The sequence below is a fragment of the Zosterops lateralis genome (genome assembly GCF_965231275.1).
Source record: "Zosterops lateralis genome assembly, contig: HAP1_HAP1_SCAFFOLD_51, whole genome shotgun sequence".
Taxonomy (NCBI): Eukaryota; Metazoa; Chordata; class Aves; order Passeriformes; family Zosteropidae; genus Zosterops; species Zosterops lateralis.
In genome coordinates, this window is record NW_028154613.1 from 1,024,075 (window position 1) to 1,034,011 (window position 9,937).

General features: G+C 40.3%; 2 long non-coding RNA genes across 2 annotated transcripts; both read left to right on the plus strand.

Annotated features, from left to right (window-relative positions):
- Positions 1-1,518: 1,518 nt before the first annotated feature.
- On the plus strand, positions 1,519-3,219 carry LOC310923392. The gene is made up of 3 exons (XR_014592586.1): positions 1,519-1,662; positions 2,828-2,890; positions 2,991-3,219. It is a non-coding gene; the product is annotated as an uncharacterized lncRNA (long non-coding RNA).
- A 2,300-nt stretch (positions 3,220-5,519) lies between these two features.
- LOC310923393 lies at positions 5,520-8,977 on the plus strand. The gene is made up of 2 exons (XR_014592587.1): positions 5,520-6,334; positions 6,429-8,977. It is a non-coding gene; the product is annotated as an uncharacterized lncRNA (long non-coding RNA).
- Positions 8,978-9,937: the final 960 nt, after the last annotated feature.

A 9,937-nucleotide genomic window follows, 5' to 3' on the forward strand; every position in this document is an offset into this window, starting at 1 on the left:
CTTAAACACCTCCAGACCCGGTGGCTCCACCACCTCCCTGAGCAGCCCATTCCAATGTCTAATTGCCTTTTCTGTGAAGAAATTCTTCCTAATATCCAACCCAGACCTCCCTAGTACAGCTTGAGGCCATTTCCTCTTGGAGAACAGGCCGAGTCCCACCTTCAGGCATTTGTGCAGAGTGATCAAGTCCCCCTGAGCCTCCTGTTCTCCAGGCTAAACATCCCCAGCTCCCTCGGCCACTCCTCAGACTTGTGCTCCAGACTCTTCACCAGCTCCACTGCCTTTCCCTGGACACACTCCAGCAACTCAATGTCCTTCTTAAATCGAGGGTGTCAAAACCGAACACAGTACTCTCAGTGGTGTGGCCTCAACAGTGCCTGATAAAAATAAAATGTTTATCCTACAATGTAACAGTGGAAAGCCACCTCAGTGGCACGTGGCACCTTTCCTCCCAGACCACCTTAAAAACGGAGAACCCGTTCCCATCAAGGAACTCTCAGGCGCCGCGCCCCCACCCCGGGTCAGAGATGGGGCGAGGGAGCCGCAGCGGAGCCGCCCGCCTCAGTGGAGCTCCAGCCGCGGAGCAGTCGGCCGTCTGGCACGGGGAGGTTCCGACCCCCGCCGCCGCCGCCGGAGCGGAAAGGAGCCGGCCGCTTTCCCCCCCCCAGGCTCAGCACAAAGAGTTCCAGCCGAAGAGCAGCCTGACTGCAGCCGCTCCCCGTGCCGGAGCGGAGAAAAGAGCCCCGGCCGCCCCGTCTGCCCGCAGTTGCCATGCTCCCCGTACGAGCCGCCCGCAGCCGCCACGCGGTCAGCCGCCTCGGCCAGATGAAGCGTCCCCGAGCTGGCCGGACCGCTGCCCCGCTTCAAGAGAAAAACCCCACACCCGCCACGTTCCACCTCCCACCGCACAAGCCCCGGTCCAAACCCCCACAACGTTGCCGCCGCTGTGAAGCAGCGTGAGACCGAAACGCCATTGCTGCAGCAAAGACTACCACGTGGCCGCAAAGAGCTTCAAGTGCCCGCCCCGGTGATCCCGCATGCAAATTAAAGACTCCAAAAGCGTCTCGGGATGAAATCTGACATAAAAAAACCCTTATCAAATAAAAACCAAGTAAAATTAAAACAGATAAGAACTAATACTCAGCCGTGTGGACCCTGAGGAATCAAAAGAGCTAATTTCTCCGGTTTTGCTTACTAGCCGTAAGTTAAAAAGACCAAACCGGAGATGAGACCACAGGAGAAAACAAAGAACTGTCAGGACTCTGGGGTTGCTCCCCAGGCGAGGGCCAGTCCTCCAGCTCTGTTGAATTGCATGCAGCAGAGCTGATAAAGCCCTCCTCCTCCACGGCGACCAAACCCCTCGGGCAAATATCAATAAGAGCTGATTAATAAAGGCGTTTATGGAGATTAGTATTTTCTCCGCCCATTTTTATTCATAACAACTGGGGGCTCGTCCGGGATTGGCCACGCCCAGAAGAGGACCGAGACGGGAAGGCGCCGCCCACCTTGGACCTCCTGGACAGCTGCTGCTCAGGGCCGCCCGTCGGGGAATCGGGACCCAGGCAGGAGGGCTGAAAGCTGCAAAGCCTGGCGGCGATAGCAAAGATGTGTCCGTGCAAAGGGCACTGAACGAGGAGACGCTGGTGTCGGCGGCTCAGAAAGGTAAGGCGCAGGATGCTGTACGCTGCTCAGCTAAAGTTTTGTAGTTCCAAACATCAAGTATCTAGGAAAAAAAAAAAAATAAATCTCAGCACACCGAGCCGGTTTCTTTTCGCATCATATTGTTTGGAGCAGCTATTACATTTCTATATATGCGTTGCACAATCAGAACAAATTATGTGATTTCTTCTAAATAATCTGTGGATTTAAGTAATTATCAGGCACAAGGTGTAGCAGACTCTCATTTTCCTTTTCAGAAGGAAAACCTATCACATGCAGCCTGACTGTAGGGCTGTTGGGATAAATTCACCTCCAACCAAATCGTCACTACACGTGATGGATTGCCTTCACTCATTCACTTCAGTGAAAAGTGATTACTGCATAATTAGCCTCAGAAAGTTTAAGTACTTTGAAATGATTTACAAAAAACGCCTTCAACTAATTAGAAGACTGCAGGAGAAATAGTTACTAACGTTTCCTCCTTAACTTGTACTCCACTAAAATGCACACTGCCACTAAAAGATAGTAGTCTCTTTCCAAATACTCAAATATTTTGAAAGAGAGACTCTCATATGACTTACTTTGAAGTATATACTGACACTTGTACTTTAGATCAAAATTGAAAGATAAAAACTAATCAAACAGCAGTTAGTTTTGTTAATAAATAAAATATTGTTTTGGGGCTAATATTGCCCCTTTTACTGTTCTATTGATTGCTAATTCATAAAACCGGTTATTTTCAGTGTGTGTGACTTTTAAGCTTTCACTTTTTTATTTTTACTTCTTTTCTTTGCATAAGGATTGCAGTGATTGTGCGTTTAGGTGGTAGTGTGAATACTGCAGTGCTAAATGCCTCATTAGTTCCTAAAAAATCTAGCTCTCATGTACCCAAGAAGTAGCAGTCATTGCTACTTTGGATCTTGCAAACATCTGGCAAACCGAAAGTAATAAGGCTTAACACTGACATGTAAACATGACCTGTACAATGTAAGAGATGTTCCTTGGCCTGTTTTACAGCAATGTGGCATTATGGAAACTGTTACTGGAATTTTTTCTTCTGGTAAAACGTTGTTTGAACTACAGACTAACAGAAGAGCATTTATGTAAGAAAGGCATACAAGTGTTATCCAAGGCTGCAACTTATGTGTTATTATCTTTTTTATTTCAGTGAAAGAAGCTGGAAGAGACTTTACCTATTTTATTGTGGTGCTTGTTGGAATTGGTGTTACAGGTTATTTTTTTTAAATTACATTCTTTATCAGAAGACACTTCTCGTTAATTCCATCTGGTTTCATAAGTTTTCATTTCATCTGCTGTTGTCTCTGTTACAGGTGGCTTGTTCTATGTGATTTTTAAAGAGCTATTCTCTTCTTCTAGTCCAAATAAGATCTATGGAGATGCCTTGGAGAAATGCAGATCTCACCCCGAGGTTGGTTTTTGAACTTCAGTCATCAGTTTGTGTTTCTCAGTAGTTACTGCCTTTCTTCAAGTCAAAACTTCACACTAGGAATCTCACAAGCTACTTGAAGACCCGTGTGGTGCTTTAGCAGTTCTGCCAGTGCTTTTAGCTGGGATTGGCTGGGTCAGCTCCAGAGCAGAGCCTTCATCAGGACAGGTCAGTGCAAGCATTGAACTAGCCTGCTAGAAGCCAAGTGAGTGTGCCACAGCATAAAAACTGATGGAAATACAGTCTGTCTTTCAGAGCCTGGGCTTGTGTCACCATACAGAAACTCTTAGGGACTTACCTAAGTGCCTGCTAAATATAGAACTTGAATTCTCCATGTCAGAGAGGCAACTAGTCCCACTAAGTTGTGTAGATCTAACCTGCTGCCTTTTCTCAACACTCTTACTCTATTGTGACACTTCCCTATGGTTCTGTCATTCTGTGAAGCACTGCACTGATACCCAGGAATTGAAATTCTTCATTTGAAGCACAGTTAGCATTCCTTTGGCTAACAGGAAAACAGGCAGAGAACAGTCATGGGATCACACAGTCATCATAGCTAGGTGTAAACAAAAAAATCAGTGTGAAACTAGATTTTAAAAAACACTACTTCAGACAAAACATCCTTCAGAAAAGATTGTAGCAGATGCCTTTGAAGGTAACCTAGAAATGAAGTGACAAGTCGTTGCTCTAGTAACAATAAAAAGACTGCTTTGGAACAAGTTTGTAGAATTAATATTTCTTTGCAGTACTTGCACAGTAAAACTTCTCTTCTTCTAACCAAATTTAAAGTAAGTTTAAGACTATGTTGATCTACTCTGATTTTATAGATCTGAAAAAAAAAAATTACTGAATTTCTTATTCAGTCGTGGTTTTTAGATAATAGGAAGGGGAATGCATTTGCATTTTAAACTTTGAAACATTCTCTTGGAGGAGACATAGGCAAATATTTTGTGCTTTTTTTTTTTTTTCTTTTTACACAAAATGTCAATTTCCACATCTTCATCTCAGAGAACAGTACAAATAGAAGATATCAATAGGATTTATTTTAGGCATTTAATACAGAACTGTAAAAAAAAGACTGGAATACAGAGGCATTTTTCTTAAATTCTTTTTTTTTCATAAACACTCCTATTCTTGACATGTTAGATTCTCCAGGGGCATTTTGTTAAAAGAGGGTGTATTCACAGCAGAGGCGTGAGCTGATACTGGAATACCTGTTTGTATGTTATCCCTTCTGACAGCTCAAACCTCTTTTCTCTTGTAGGTAATTGGTGTTTTTGGTGAACCTATCAAAGGTTACGGAGAGGCAACAAGAAGAGGAAGACGACAGCATGTCAGATACCCCTTGGTGTTTGCCCCATAAAGACATCAGTTTCTGCACAGCAAAGATATTTTTGGATCACAAGTTAGTTCTAGAGTGATGAACTGTACGTAACATATCCTGTCACTTTTGATCAAACATAGAAGTTTTTTTGCAGTGCCTCTTGTGTGCCATATATCACTAAGTACAGTGTACATATAATATAAAATGCCAATTCTGAATGCCTCAGAACAAGCAATGGTCATCATGGTAAACATAGAGCTCTCCAGAAAATGGGATGAGCCTGAAAACAGTAGTGCAGAGGCCTAGGCTTGCATGAGGAGAGCAGTAATCTGACAGAAGTTTACAGTCTGAAACTATACTGAGCTGATACACAGGATGCTTTTTGGTACTTGAAGCAGCATCTCTACTGCATATTTAACAGAACGTCTATCACCTTAACCTCTCATGAGTGTGTCTTTTTATTACTTTCCTTTTAAAAGAAACAAGAAAACTATTTCTTACAAAACGTAAGTCCTCCCTGCTTTGCCTTTATTGGGTTATTTGGCAGGAATATATTCAGTGAGGTTTCATATAGGATGAGACACATAAGCCCAGACAGAGGTTGAACCATGAAATTGAGATTCCTTGTTAGGTCTGAGGAAAGTGGCTTTTAATCATTGAAGCTCTATCTCTTCACCAGACTCAGTGAAAAAATGTTTAAAGTAAAGCTGCTAAATGAAATCAACGTGCACAAACATCTTGAGCACCTGTCTGTAAATAAGTAAATGTACTATGAATCAGCTTTCCTAGTATTTAATTTCCATTATTTTGAATGACTAGTATCTTAAATAAATTTTTGAGATGAGAACTGTGTAAGATTGTAGAGTTTGCATCTGCAGTATAAGAATGACCTTAAATGTCTCAAAAATCTACAGGTTTTTTTTGTGTATGAATACCCTGAATGTAAATTTACTGCAGTAAGGCTCTTCTTTCATATTTGTTCTCTCTACCATCATGTCACTTTAAACTATATTGGAAGTTTATTTCACAGTGTGTACCTGGGCATGACTGATGGACATAAGAGATTGGTGCTAAGCAGCAGTTAATATTTTCAGTAGGAAACATAAACCAGAACTCTAATGGGGTCATTAGTTTCCCAAAGTGGTCACTTTGAAAGTGATGTGCTATTTATTTAATACTTGAGCGCAACCCAACTCCAGTCTGAATACCAGCATTTAGGTTGGAGATCTCATATCAGTGCCAAAGTTACACAATTTCAGCAGAACAAAATTATTGCCAAAGTAACTTTGCACATAGTAAACTGTTTGTTTTGATGTGGTTTAACCAACCTAATAATTAATTTGAAAAAATATGCTGTGTGTGTTTCGGTTTGATAACTTAGTTTAGGTGCCTAAAATAACTCTGGAATTCTTGGTGATGTGGGGTCCCTTTCTAGATGTCAGGCTTCAAATCTGGGGTTTTTTAGAATTAATACAAGGCATTTCCATAGTCTTCAGCACTGGATTGCTTTTCAGTTTTGAGGGGAGGACTGGGGTGAGGACATTTAAGCATTTCATCTCTTAATCCTCAGCAGCTAATTAGCTCTTCTAACTCCACTAGTCCTTAGGCACTGACAGTAAAGCTTGAGAGGAGCAGTAGAGAAGGAACCCAAGGTAGAGTAAGGACACCACTGGAATACACTTTCTTACAAAATAAGTAAGCAACTCCTCTAAGTAAGTTTAAATTTGAAGTCTTAACTAGCATATAATCTGTATTCTTGCTGGGTGGTTGGGTTTTTGTTTTCTGTTGCTGTTTTTAGTCACATTGAATACGTAAAGGACGGACTGAAACATATGCGTTTGAAGTTCTATATTGAGGGCATTGAATCAGGGAAACAGGGAACGGTCCGTGTGGAAGTCAAAGAGGTATGTACAATTGCTTGATACACCTGACAACCTGACAAGTCATGAATTTAAACTACCAAAGAGAAAAAAACACTCTGAATTTTTTTCTTTGCAGAATCTTGAAACAGGAAAATTCAAGGTTCACTATATTATTGTGGACGTTGAGACCTATCCAAGAAGAACCATTGTTATAGAAGACAACAGATAGCCAACGATCAAAGCTGCTGCCTTATCTCACATTGGATAATGATGTTGTAGCCAGGCTACACATGAATTGTGTGGTGTTGCCAATTGTGTCTCACAGCTTCAGGGCTGTGTTATGGGAAGTAGCCTCTCAGGACCTCCACTAACAGATAAGGGATTTAAAGTGAAACCAATGAAATATAGCAGAACTATCATGGAAGATATTCTTGACATAGGAAAATAATGCCTCCTAATGAACAGTCTAATGATCGATAATACTTCTGCACACCCAAAACCTGAGTTTTTCAAGGATTTAGGTTTGGATGGGGAGTTTTTTGTCTTCCTTGGCTTGGATTTCCCACTACCACTGCAATAAAGAAAGAGGTAGTTTAACTGTAGACAGAACTCTACTGTTTTCATTTTGGATACCTTTGTAGTAAAAAGGTAAAGTAAGAATGTTAGTGATGCAAAAGAGATCTAGGCATGTAAGGGTAGGAATGGTGGAGGCACACACACCCATGGCAAACAACTGAAGATAAACACTTTAATATTGGTGTCTTCTAAATAAATTACCAGCAAGCAGAACATCACTACCATCTGCTCTTTCCGGTGTTTGCCATGCTGCTCTGCATGGTTGTAGCAAGGTGGGGGTTGGCCTTTTCTCCCAGGCAACTAGTGACAGGACAAGAGGACATGGCCTCAACCTCTGTCAGGGGAGATTTGGGTTGGACATCACCTTCAAAATGTTTTGAAAACCACAATATTTAATTTAAACTTCTCTTTGCCACCTTGTCTGTATCTACATCTGATAAACACCTGTGGTGTTTATCATGGCATCTTTGATCCGTAAAATGTTCCACATTATTTTCTTTTACTGCCTGCATCACCTTGCTAGCTGAGATTTACCAGGATGCTTCTTTATATTTCATGAATGAGGGACACAGCTGTGAAGGACATAATTTCTCCTGTGTTGTGAAAAAGCTGAGAATATTCTTGATAAAATTAAGACAGAAAAAGTAGCAGAAGAAATCCACCTTTATCTGACCTTAATGTTCTTAATTTGAATGAATTACAAATACAAGGCTCAAATGCTTTCCAATCTCATTGCAGGAAGCTTTTTGTAATCTTTTTTCTAGGAACATCTCATCAGTGAAGAAAAAAAAAAAACACTTCATAGCTTTGTTTGTCAACTTTCTACTAGCTGGATACCTATCACCAGCAAGATTATTTAAGCCTCTTGAAACTTCAGGAGTGTTAAAGCTTTTTAGAAATATAGATTGTCTGCAGAAATAAAAGTCAAACATTTTTTGCTAACAGAAGTCTTATGTGAACTGATTACTTCTTTCCATATTTCTCCTGAGGCTGAAGTTCTCTTTGTGGACTTGGCTGGCACCCATGCTTACAAAGCTTTCTTAAATTCTGTTTCATACAAATGCATCTATGGAGACACTGTAATCAAAATTAGGTGAAGATTAGTTGAACAAGACATTTGGAATACTGAACATTGATCTCTTGTGCAGTATCATCTTTCCTGGTGGTAGTTTGCACTGGAGGGGAATAGCTGTGTTCACTGAGTTTAAACAATGTTTTAGAACACCGCTTTGGTAATTCCAAAGAGTGTTAGCCTCAGTTTTCCATATGGAGCTGCCCCTGCCTCACTGGATCATTGTACTACCAGAAAGTCGTGCAGAGATCCTTCTCCATGGCAGAGCTCAGTGTTCCATCCTCTCACTGGAGGCTGTTAGGCTGGGGAGACAGCAAAATAACTGAAAGATTCACCTTCAGTTGTCGGTAAACACAAGCAGTAACCATTTCACTATTTCCTTTTTAAAGCTCTCACTTCTTTTTCCCTTGGGAAAACAAAATTACAGCATCTGCCAGTTACTTTCTGAAGTAAATGTGTCATGTTATTGTTACTCAAGTATTGGGGGAAAAAATCACTGCTAGCAAGTCAGAGCCAAAGAAATTAAGTTTTCATAGAAATTAAACACATTTTTCAGAGTTCAGTTTTGATTGTTGCAGAATAAATAAAAGTAGTATTCTTAAAACCCCTCCTTTAGGAATCGGAAATATGTTACTCACCAGTGAAAGGTTGTTTTTCCAGAAACACTGTGTGGCAGACTATTCAAAATGTGTTTTAAGTAGGTGTACAACTTGGTCTTAAGTTTCCCATCTCTACATTCATTTTTGTGGATGCCAAACCCTATGTATGCTTCATAGGCAGCCAATATCCTTAGAGGTGGTTTATGGGAATAATGTTACTGTGTCATCTCTATGACCTGTGTTTGATTCTAGATCCTGTGTATACTTGCTGTATAGCAACAAAAAGAAAATCCCTCTAGGAAATGAACTGAGTGGAAACTTTAAAATATATATATTAAAAAAAATCCAAACAGCAACAACAGCAGCAAACAATAAATAAATAAATAAATAAGAAAATTAAATAAATAAATGAATTTAAAAAACCAATAACAAAAAAAACCACTCAATAAGCTTTGATAAACAGAAGCTCTTGTAAAAAAAGATGAATGTAGATTGGGAAGCAAAGGTGTTGTTGTGCATGACTGAGTTTAAAAATAACCTTGTTACCTAAATATTTCTTGCACAGAATTCAAGTTTCAGCAACTGATTTAGGCAATGGAGTCATGATCTTAGAAATGGTTGTGAATAAATGCATATCTGATACAAGAAACTTCAACAAACTCATTTAACAAGCGAAGAAACAAACAAGACAGGAATGTGAGTAAGACAATTACTGTATCACGTGCCAGATGCAGAGATAAAAAGCCAAAGAAAATGTGCTGGGAGTTTGCTTTCAGCTTTCACTTTGCTCTCAGTCTCATTCACTATCACAACAGATGCTATCCACCCTAATACTTACAGGATTATTCCACTGTGTATATTGTCAGCAACCAAACATTGCAGATTATGCCCAAAAATCATCAAGGACACATTTTGAACCCAAGCCCACTTTTATGATTCACTCCAGCTTGTAAACTGACAGAAGTCAAGCTTAAAGGTGACAGGGCTCACAACTGGTCTCTGCATATGGGGTTGTGAAGTCTGTCTGAAGATCTGGGGTACAGTTGGCACTGGAAAAACAGAAGTTTGAAAGCAAAGCCAAAAAATTTGAAAGCAAAAAGATCTTCACCCTCTTTTTTTGAGAGGGGGGAAAAAAGGCCCTAGAGAGTCCCTAGAGAGATGTTCACTTGCTCCAAATAGGAAATAATAGAACTCCAGTAGAAATTTTCCTTAGGCATCTGGGAATGTATGTTGTTATGGTATACAGTGATTCCAAACAGTACAATAAATAATTGAACAGCAGAAGTATTTGATAGTTTTTCTTAGTAAATTCTCAGGGTTTTTTATTGTGTATGTGTTCTGTAAAATAATGTATAGGAATTCTAGAAAAATGTGAATTAATACCATCCTGTATTCAAA